The sequence below is a fragment of the Lepus europaeus genome, chromosome 5, assembly GCF_033115175.1.
Source record: "Lepus europaeus isolate LE1 chromosome 5, mLepTim1.pri, whole genome shotgun sequence".
Classification (NCBI taxonomy): Eukaryota; Metazoa; Chordata; class Mammalia; order Lagomorpha; family Leporidae; genus Lepus; species Lepus europaeus.
The window spans coordinates 94,789,590-94,800,852 of record NC_084831.1 but is presented as its reverse complement, the minus strand read 5'-3'; positions in this window follow the sequence as shown (position 1 = coordinate 94,800,852).

The following is an 11,263-nucleotide window of genomic DNA, read 5'->3' as shown; positions in this document are numbered from 1 at the left end:
GATCATTCTTCAGATGACTCATTTTTTAAAAAGCAGACAGCATAACATCTTAGTTTACTTTTTTTACTCACCAATATAATTCTTTTTTTAAATAATTCTTTTGACAACAAAACATCAACTTTCTGAAATGACTCTCTTGAGTAGAAAATAATAATGGACTATTACTGAGTGTTGCTGCCAAACAAGGGGAATAACTTTTCCTTTTCTTTCAGAAGTTCCGACTCTTAAGGTTTAATTGCTGAGTAATTGGAAGTCTTTTGCAGACTTAAATGCAAGTGCAGGGAATCCAGCTGATCAATTTCTTGTGGTAAATCTCTTGGGCTATGGGACTTAACCACAAACCTAGTTAAAACACAAAAAATAATTTGTTGTTTTTGTTAAAGAGGAAGATGATAACCAATTTTATGCTCTTTTTCCCTCCCAGTGAGATGCCTTTTTTTTTAAAGCTCAATTAAGTGCCTGTTTTAACATTGCTCACACATAGCCCTAAGCTGCAAAATGCTTGCCCATCAAAAAAGAACCGGAATAGCTACTTCCTTGTATTATACACGTGAAGATATAGCCCGTAGATAGTAAGTTCCCTTCACAGCCTGGGACAGTTCTTGTTCATCACTATGTGTGCTTCCACAATATCTAATGTGTCATTTTCTACTTAGTGAACATAAAAAGAGGCAACAGACATATCATAACTTCAGACAAGAAACACCCCAAAATTATCAACTAATATGTAAAAATGCTAAATTCTAGAACACTCAGAAACAAGAAGCAACCCTGTACTATGTGACAAAGGCTGTTACTGAAGTTTAGAATCTGTAATAGTCACTACAAGGCTACAGAGATGTCTGAGACCTCCTCTTGGATAACTATGTGGCTCCCACCAAGGGAGAAGGGGAGAAAAAGTGAAAAAAGCTATTTGAGGACTCTGGTGATGCAAAGGGTTTCAAAAAGTTCAAGGAAAATGTGCATTATCTTATAAATCCACTTTTTCCACCTAGTGACTTAACCTTCCAAATATCTAAGGATCAGAGAAGTAGATTCAGGTAAAACTGGCTGCTCAACAAGCAATGTTCATGTCTTGGAAAATGATCATCAGCACCATGTAAATTCATCTTTAAGAATAGATGAAGGCCGGCGCTGCAGCTCAATAGGCTAATCCTCCGCCTTGCGGCACCGGCACACCGGGTTCTAGTCCCGGTTGGGGCGCCGGATTCTGTCCCGTTTGCCCCTCTTAAAGGCCAGCTCTCTGCTATGGCCCGGGAGTGCAGTGGAGGATGGCCCAAGTGCTTGGGCCCTGCACCCCATGGGAGACCAGGAGAAGCACCTGGCTCCTGGCTTTCGGATCAGTGCGGTGCGCCGGCCGCAGCGTGCCGGCCGCGGTGGCCATTGGAGGGTGAACCAACTGCAAAGGAAGACCTTTCTCTCTCTCTCTCTCTCTCTCTCACTGTCCACTCTGCCTGTCAAAAAAAAAAAAAAAGAATAGATGAAAATGGTATTGTAGAATTTCAGCACATTCCTCTGAGGCAGAAAGAAGAATGACCAACAGAATCCAAAAAACACCTTCTATGACCAAGTCAGGATAATTATTTCAGTTCTGATTTTTGATGTGATTCCATTATTGGAACATTAGAGAAATGGCTGATCTATTGATTTAACTCATAGTAGTCTCAGCAAGTATTTGATCCAGTTCCTCTTTATATCCTTACAGTTACATGCTGTCTGAGGTCCTCCATGCTCCTCTCAGGCGGAGTTGACTGCACCTCCTTCTGTGGCCTCACTATCACTAGTGCATTCCAGTGAAGCACCTGCCACACTACAATCACTCATGTCTCTCCTTCCTAGTGTGCTAATTCACATGGCTTTATCTTTTTTTAAATTTTTTTTGTTTGACAGAGTTAGGCAGTGAGAGAGAGAGAGACAGAAAGAAAGGTCTTCCTTCGGTTGGTTCACCCCCCAAATGGCTGCTACAGCTGGCGCACTGCGCCGATCCGAAGCCAGGAGCCAGGTGCTTCCTCCTGGTCTCCCATGTGGGTGCAGGGCCCAAGCACTGGGGCCATCCTCCACTGCCTTCTGGGGCCACAGCAGAGAGCTGGACTGAAGAGGAGCAACCAGGACTAGAACCCGGTGCCCACATGGGATGCCGGTGCCGCAGGCGGAGGAGTAACCAAGTGAGCCATGGCGCCGGCCTGGCTTTACCTTTTAATCTCAGCATCTAGCCTAGTTTGAAGCATTTATTAAAACTGGAATGAGTGAATAGGATTGCGAAGTAAGACTGAGACTAAAACTGCCTGAAGTATTACTGAATTTTACCTTTGATTTTGTTCAATTTAACATTTTTATCAGTAATATAGAGCACATGATTACCAGTTTATTCACAGTGTAAGACTGGAAAAGCTAGCTAACCTTTGCTAAAGATTTATTTACTTGTTTATTTATTTATTTGAAAAGCTGAGTGATGGAGGAGAGAGAGAGGAGAAAGACGAATGAGAGGGAGAGAGAGAGAGATTCGGTCTGTTGGTTCACTCTTCAAATGGCTGCAACAGCCAGGGATGGACAAGTCTAAAGCCAGGAACAGGAACTCCAACCAGGTCAGAGATGCAAGTACTTGGACCACCATCTACCGCCTTCCCAGGTGCATTAGCAAGAAGCTGGATTGGAAGCAGAGGAGCCAACGACTCAAACTGGTGCTCTAAAATGAGATGCTGGCATGGCCAGCAGTGGCTTAACCTGCTGTGCCACAATGCCTACTCCTAGCTAACTTTATAGATAACAGAATCAAGATACGGAAGATCCCAAAGGATATAATAATGGTCCAAATAATGAAGTGAAATTTGAAAAGAATGCATTGAAGTCCAGCATTTAAATGTAAAATGTCAGCTTGAGTATAACGTGGGGGAGATTTGACATGGTCATAATCCATAGAAAGATAATCTGGTGGTTTTTGTTAACCATATTGTGAATATGAGCCAATATTGCCATGAGAAAATACAACGGCTCATAGTAATTCAACTTTGTAATCACCTGAGGCCCTGGCCTCTGAGCCTAACACATTCATCAGGCCTTATTGGGAGCATGGATGTCTGTTTCAGGTTGTCCATTCCTTAACAGAGATTGACAAAGTAGTAGTTTGCAGGAAGAAGGGATGAAGAAGGCAGATGGTTCCAAAATCCCTACCTAAGAGAAGCTGCTGAAGAACCAGAATGTGGTTTCGCTGGAGAAGAGAACCAAAGCAATGTGATAACTGAACAGCTAACGTACAGAGGAAGGAATTTACTTGTTACTCTGTGCTAAACCGAGGGCTAAAAGTAAGGCTCATCTGGCCAGTGCCGTGGCTCACTTGGCTAGTCCTCCGCCTGCAGCGCCGGCACTCCGGGTTCCAGTCCTGATTGGGGCGCCGGATTCTGTCCCGGTTGCTCCTCTTCTAGTCAGGCTCTCTGCTATGGCCCCAGAAGGCAGTGGAGGATGGCCCAAGTGCTTGGGCCCTGCACCCGCATGGGAGACCAGGAGGAAGCACCTGGATCCTGGCTTCGGATCGGCACAGCGCGCCAGCCGTAGTGGCCATTTGGAGGGTGAACCAACGGAAGGAAGACCTTTCTCTCTATCTCTCTCTCTCACTGTCTAACTCTGCCTGTAAAAATAAATAAATAAATAAATAAATAAATGTAAGACTCATCAATTGACAGTTAATAGATTATTAGTTTTAGGTGTTCCAAAAATGTGTCTGTCCTAGTCACTGCTAGAGCTTCAGCACTTAACACAGTACCAGTAGACAGTAGAAGGTAAACCATTGTTGACTGAAGAAATGATAACAGTGGGAAAGAGAGCTCTCCTCAGAGCCCAGATGTCCTGAGTTCAAGTCCAGTTTTCCACCTAGGCATTATGAAATGTTGTGGGAGTATATGTGGCCTCTTGAAGTAGGTTTACAAATGCTGATGTAGATAGTAGAGCCAAGTGAGTTACATGATTTATGTGAAATCTCTTTAAATACAGCAAAGTGCTATATAAATGGTATGTAGTAATATGATACAACATTATTAACTTCACTGTGAAAAAGGACTTTCCAGGCGTTGCCGTTTCGGTGTAGTGGGTTAAACTGCCAGCTGTGATATCAACACGGATGCCAGTTGGAGTCTTGGCTGCTCCACTTCCTATCCAACTCCCTGCTAATGTACCTGGGAAAGCAGCAGAAGATGGCCCAAGTGACTGGACCCCTACACCCACATGGGAGAGCTGGATGAAACTCTCGGTTCCTAACTTCAGCCAGGCCCAGCCCTGGCCATTGAGGGCATTTGGGGAGTGAAACAGCAAATGTAAGATCTCTTTCTCTCTCTCTCTGCAACCTTGCCTTTTAAATAAATAAATACATTTTTTAAAAAGGTCTTTTTAGCTATCAAATCTTTTCAACAATACTATGGATCGTCTTATGAGTTCTGCAAAGTACGGGTGACACCTTTGAACAATGTGGTGGAGATGAAGTTTTTGCTTTATGCAATAGATCCAGCTGATGTTTTCTAAGGTGCCCTCTGATGCTAAGATTCTGTTATTATGGTCAGTGCTAGACTGACTTCACCAATCCCCTCAGTATCTACATACACATTGTAAGCATCCTTTCTCTATCACTCTCCCTCTCGGCCTCTTTTGCCTCTCAAATAAAGAAATCATATATTTTTTTAATTGAAAGCATCTTCTGATGTCCCTGTAGGGCCCTGAGATGCATCAGGCATGCTGTCCTCAGCCTGCTTAGCAATCAATGAATTTGTGGCAACCCCAACTCTTTCAGGACGTCTAAGTAGTCAGTTTGTAGTGGGGCTCTCTGGAGCGAAGCTTCTCGGCTTTTTTCCTAAAGGGCCTCACACTGGGGGAAGTGACATTTTTAGTGATAACTATGACTCGTTCCAGCAGCAGTCTTTAACCATGTGGGAAGTGGGGTAATTCTTTGTTGAAGGACCTATCAGAATGGGGCAGAAAAAAGGAAAACACCTTTCTTTTTTTTTTTAGGATTTATTTTATTTTATTTATTTGAAAGTTATTTGAAAGTAGTTTAGCCCTTTGAAGACAGCTTTTCAAGACATTGTAGATGGTAACGTCTACTCAAATCTCATTGAATATATGGGAAATTTTTTTTAAAGAATTATTTTATTTATTTGAAAGCGAGTTACAGAGAGCCAGAGAAAGAGAGAGGTCTTCCATCTGATGGTTCACTCCCCAGTTGGCCGCAATGACCAGAGCTGAGCTGATCCAAAGCCAGGAGCCAGGAGCTTCTTCCTGGTGCAGGAGCAGGAGCTTCCCCTGGGTGCAGGGGCACAAGGACTTGGGCCATCTTCCACTGCTTTTCCAGGCCATAGCAGAGAGCTGGATCAGAAGTGGAGCAGCCGGGACTCGAACTGGTACCCACATAGGATGCTGGCATTGCAGACTGGGGCTTTAACCTGCTGCGCCACAGCACCAACCTGGACATTTAATTTTAATGTTTGTTGAGAAACTATGACATAAACACTCTGCTAGCCCTGGGAGGGTACAATGACAGGGACACGGTTTCTATATCAGAATAAGGTTTCAGTAAAGAACTTTCACACAGTTCAACTTGTGACTCAGAAGAGGAGTCATTTACTTATCTGTCTATAATCAGGAAATAAAATGCATTATCAAGCGGACGTAAACTTGAGACTTTCTGGAATGCAAACTACAGGAAGGATCATTGTCTGGTAAGAATCTTATTTTACCATGAATTTATTATGATTTCCCGGAATTTTGAAAACAAAGATTACTTATTATTGAGTAAAAAATTCTATAGCACACACTTATATGATTTATTAATTTTAATATAGTGCTGAATTATTACAGTAGACTGCCAATATAAAACATATTTTTCTTTTCCTATATGCAAATTTATTTAACAGAATTCACAATGTAATCATTTCGGTTTTGACTATCCCATGTATTTAATTTTTGCATTCCAATTCTACTATTTGAGGTGCACTTCCACCCTCTCTGCTGTTCCCCACTTCTGGCATTCTTCGAAAGCATTTTGTCTTTACGTTGTTCTATTACTTACTATTTCCAGCATGAGCTTTACTTTCTCTACAGGGTTCATCTTTTTGGGGAGAGAAGTCTTGTTTAGTTTTTTTTTGTTTGTTTGTTTGTTTGTTTTTTTAATTTCATGTATTTATTTGAGAGGTATGTTTATAGAGAGAGGGAGAGACAGAAAAAGAGGTGTTCCATCTGCTGGTTCACTCTCCCAATGACTGCGACAGCTAGAGCGGAAGCTGGAGCTGAGTCGATCTGAAGCCAGGAGCTTCTTCCTGGTCTCCCATGTGGGCCAACTTCTGCTTTCCCAGGCCATAGCAGAGAGCTGGAGTGGAAGAGGAGCCACAACACAAACCAGAGCACATATGGGATTCTGGCGCTGCAGGCTGAGGCTTAGCCTTCATACCACAGCCCCAGCCTGTCTTGATCAGTTTTACACATGGCCTGATCTGATGCTCTGTCTGCCCCAAGTTCTTATGACATCATTTGAAATTCATGGGGCAATAACACACTATGTTCCTTTCACTTATTAATAACATTTCACGTACTAATAACATTTCCCATATGCATAACTTTACCTATAGAGTTGTTCAAAGTGCTTTAAGACTATCTCTTAGGAGCTTCATAGCAACCCCATGAGAAGAGGCAAAATGTGTATTTTATCTTCATGGCGTAGATCAGGAAACAGGCTCCAAGAAGGCTGGATACTTGAGCAAGCTGACACAGAGAGTGAGTAGCAGAAACTAGGTCTAAATGCCAACTCCTCTCCCTCCCAGTTTACCTGGTGTACTGTGCCACGCTACCTCCTTGTTTTCTGTTGGAGGGATGCACCTTCCCTCCAAGCATCCATGTTGTCATTTCAAAGACGCAGAGCCCATGAAATCCAATTCCAGTCCACACTATGAATATCGCAAATGAACCCAAGACAGCACCCATTTCTCAAGCCTATTTCTATAAGCTTCATACCACCACACTTTTGTATTTTAAATACTGCAGCCACGCATCTGAGAAGGAAAGGTATGAGCAGACAGTATGGAAATACTTTCCCCAAATTCACTCTGGGGCCTAAGACTGTCACTCCAAAAAAGCAATTCCCTTTGCCCCTTGTTGGAACTCCGAAGAAAAAAATCAATGGACCGCTGAGCCCCAAAACATGACTCCTCTCCATGTTCTTGTAGCTGCTGCTAGTCAACCCAAGTGAGATTTCCTTGGCAGGCAGCCCAGTGAACCCCATCCCACAGTATTTCCTGGTCCCAAATGAATCCAAGTCCATTACTCATTTGTAACACAAGCAACACTGAGGAGTTAGGGAGATGAAAATGTTCAGATCTCCCCTTCTAAAATGATTGCAAAACGTCTGTTTACATTTGTGGGAGGAGGCTTAGAGAGGACATTTCATGAGGCTGCAACAGACAAGGGCAAGTAAATACACACACACCAAAAAAGGAGCAAATACTATGAGAGAAAATCACTCTAAACCCAGTGAGTTATATCTATTTATGAATAGTCATGTAATTTGGGAATGACCATATAATGTACAGTTATCAGAGTCCAATATATAAAACCAATAAACATATTTTTCTGCCATTTCATTTTAGCATAAACACCACACCCACCCCACTCAAAAATAGTACCTTTGGAAATCTGCCTTTAAAACGTGTTTTTTTTAAATTTATTTGCTAAATTAAGATTCCAATTTTCACACACAGTGCATAAGGTTTCCTTTTGGAACCTAGATGCCTGTCAAGAAGTGTAACACAGCACCACACTGCTAAACTCTTTGGGACATTTTGATATTTGCAGGGTACCATGAGAAAAGGAAGGAGTGAGAGTAAGGAAATTTAGGTTCTTATCTATATTCTATAAATAAAAGGGTAATCTGAAGCAAGAATCTTCACTTCTAGGGTCCAAGTAATGTCATCTGCAAATCAGATGGTCACAGGAGAGACTCTAAAGTTCTCCTCTATTGTGGTGATGATTTGTGAGCTAATAATGAGTAGCTAAAGAACTATAGATGCCAAATATCTGCAGGTCCTGACATTATGACCCCAGGAAAACTAACAGAGGTCTTCTCACAAGGCACATCTTTATAGAAATTTCATGAAGATCCTATTTCTTGTCTTCACTGCTTTCGTATGCTTTAGTCAGGCTTTCTGATGTTGGCTGTAGATTCTAGACTCTTTAGTTTACTCTATATGTTCCAATGTCTCTCACAGAGCCCCTGGACAAAGACACGTTGAATTCCCTTCTACATTAATGTTGGTGACAAAATTAATATTTATTTATTACCTCCTATCTGCCAACCACTGTGCTAGATGCTCAGGAATACAGTGGTGAAAAAGCAAACAATACCCTTGCTTCCATGGTGTTTGCATTACAGTGGAACTAAACAAAGGCATCTGAAGAGCAAATGGACTAGCAGAGGGAAGGTAAGTTAGAACAGTAAGAAAGCCAACCCCAGGTGGAAGTATAAAATGCATGAACAGAATAACAAATTTCACTGAGAGGCTGCTCCTCCCCAGTCTATCAAAAAGGAGGAGAGAATTGTTAGTGACATGAAATATAGATACCAATGTGTGAAAAAAATATCTTTACACACCTGAAAGACTTGCTGGTTTTGTTCCAGTCAAGTTTAAGTACAGCAGAGTAGGCTCAGCTCAGTGTAATGTTGGATTAACCAAAGTTGGGAGGACAATGTGGGAAGCAAAGACACGGGAGTGTGGGGTGAGTCTGGAACATGATGTGTAGGGACAAATAAAATAACTGTTAAGTTGGGAGTGTAGTATAGTGAATTTATGAGAAAAAATGGAGGTGGTAGTCAGAAATGGAAATCTTAGTATGAAGGTTTCAGAGTTAGGGATATTACAGGTGATGACAAGTTTAGAGAATGGTCATGGAAGTGACGACCGAGGTTGGGTACAGGCAACAATTCTTATAAGAAAGGATGTCGAGGAACTGCAGGACCAGATCCATGAGGATATTCACACTACGAAGAATAAAGGCAGGCATGGTAGAGAAGAAGAGCCTGAACCAGGCGTCCAAATCATTAAAGAATAAGTAGGGTCACAAGAAGTATAAGGAGGTTAAAGGAAATGGAAAGTGGTGGAGAGCAGAACTGTTCTGAGAGTGGCAGTGAGAAGTAGGAGTCTTCTGCAGGCTCTGAGGCATGTGGGATTACCATCTGTCAGGGCTCCAGTGGAGTGTTATCAAACCAAGCGAGGCTTCTGTTAGAATAAGATGATGAAGGGAAGGCTTAGAGAAGGTAAGCAGCATCAGGGATTTTGAAGATGACTGACCTTAAATTCTAGAATGCACACCAAAAGTCTTGGGAGATGCAGAATTGGCTCAGAATAAAGAATATACAGAGATGTATTAATAACAAGTCCAGACTTTTAGATTTGCCAAGAGCTATGAAAGGGAAGATGGCCTATCAGAGGAAGGCTTGGAATCAGACCTTTCACCATATTCGGGGTCTAGCTTCATAGTGGAAAGGTGGCCTTTCTAAGAGCTCATGGAGCTTTGGTAGGAGAGCAGTCTGGAGGAGTGTAATCCTAATAGGAATTCTAGGAACTCAATATGCTTCTCTCATGTCATAAAGCAGAATCACTAATATGAGGAGTCTGCAAAAAGTCCTAGGAAATGTACTATCAAAAACTATGCATGGATTTAAAAATATTTTCACCAAAATAAACTTTATTTAATTTCACTTCCCCATAAGCTTTTTTGAAATACTCTCATATTCATTGAACTTGCTCCAATGAGTGGGTTAGACTTATAAGAGTGTAAATAAATATTAGTGATAAAAACACCATGTATTGACAAGTAAAAATGCCCTAATTAATCTTGCCATACTATCTAAGCATTGTGTATTCAAAGATTAACTGAATTATAAAGACGTTATAAAGATATTTCACACTTGAGGTGTGTCTTATACTTTTAAAATTATTTAAGACATTTTATGGCATATGAGTCTTCTAACAATCCTAGAAAATATCTCCACTCAAAGGAGGAAGAACCTAAGGAGTAGAGAGTTTAACGAATTACTGGAAGACACACAGCTAGATAATAGGAAAACCAGGACCAGAAATTAAGCTTCTTGATTCACTTTGGGTGTACTTTCCACTCTAGCACGCTGCCTACTTTCAAAACAGTCTCAGTTCCGCTCAATCCTGCACCATGTTTGGTCTTCCTGTACCGGAGAGTGCCTGGGAAAACCTCATAGATAACTCAGCCATCACCCTTTCCTGGGCTGTGGCATCATTAGAGATAAAGCTTGTTTACCGTTTTTTTTTTTTTCCTCTGAGTTCACGAAAACTAACTTTCTATTTCCAAATCATGCTTAAAATCTATTGCCTTGTTAAGCAAGTATATCTGTGAAGGAAACCAAGTGAATTCAAAAATTCCCTATGCTCCATCCCTGTATATTTTTTTTGGCTCGGAACATAAGCTGTGGAAATTCCAAGACTTCCATGCAGAAAATTGTAAAAGCTTGCTTGTAATTCACCACATTATAACTAAAATAAGACTTAAAGGGAATATCCTGTTTTTGAAGCCTTTGCGCCAGGATAAATAGGATAAATACTAAGTGATCAAACTGTTTAAAAAGGAAATTGTAGCACAAATATTGCGTTGTCCTTATGGAGATTACAATTATTTTCTAAAAATTCCCCAGACAAGCTTTTAATAATCCCAAAGGGAAATAGGTAAGGAGAAACGCTGAATGTAAAAATGAGAATAGGCCATTTAACCTGAACAATTTCTCCATTTGAAGGACTCAGGCACCCATACATCAATGGGCTATATTGTGTCGCCCATCCAACGTTCAGTTTATGTTGGCTTCAGATGAAAAAGAATCTTCACCAAGCCAGCAGGCACCTCACAGCCTGCCAAAGTCCGTGGCTCTCAGGATTCTGTAGGAGAAATGAGTTCCGTAGGAGAAATAAGTTTTGTCAAGAAATTATTGCAGCACTTTTTTTTTCAGATCAACAGACTGAACAAAGGTTAGTAGTAATCATGCAGTGTAACTCACTTTCAAAACAGGGACTTCACAGCAACTATCACAAAGTTCTAATGGATAAACGTGTAAGACCAAAAATGTTTGTGCCAGAAGTGATATGAAACCAAACAGTCCTGTGGTTTTCAACCCCGGAGCAGTGGTCAGGTGAGAATGCCATCACCAATAATCTCTCAATAGTACTGAATATATAATAATGTACCGCTTTTTTTTGACAGGCAGAGT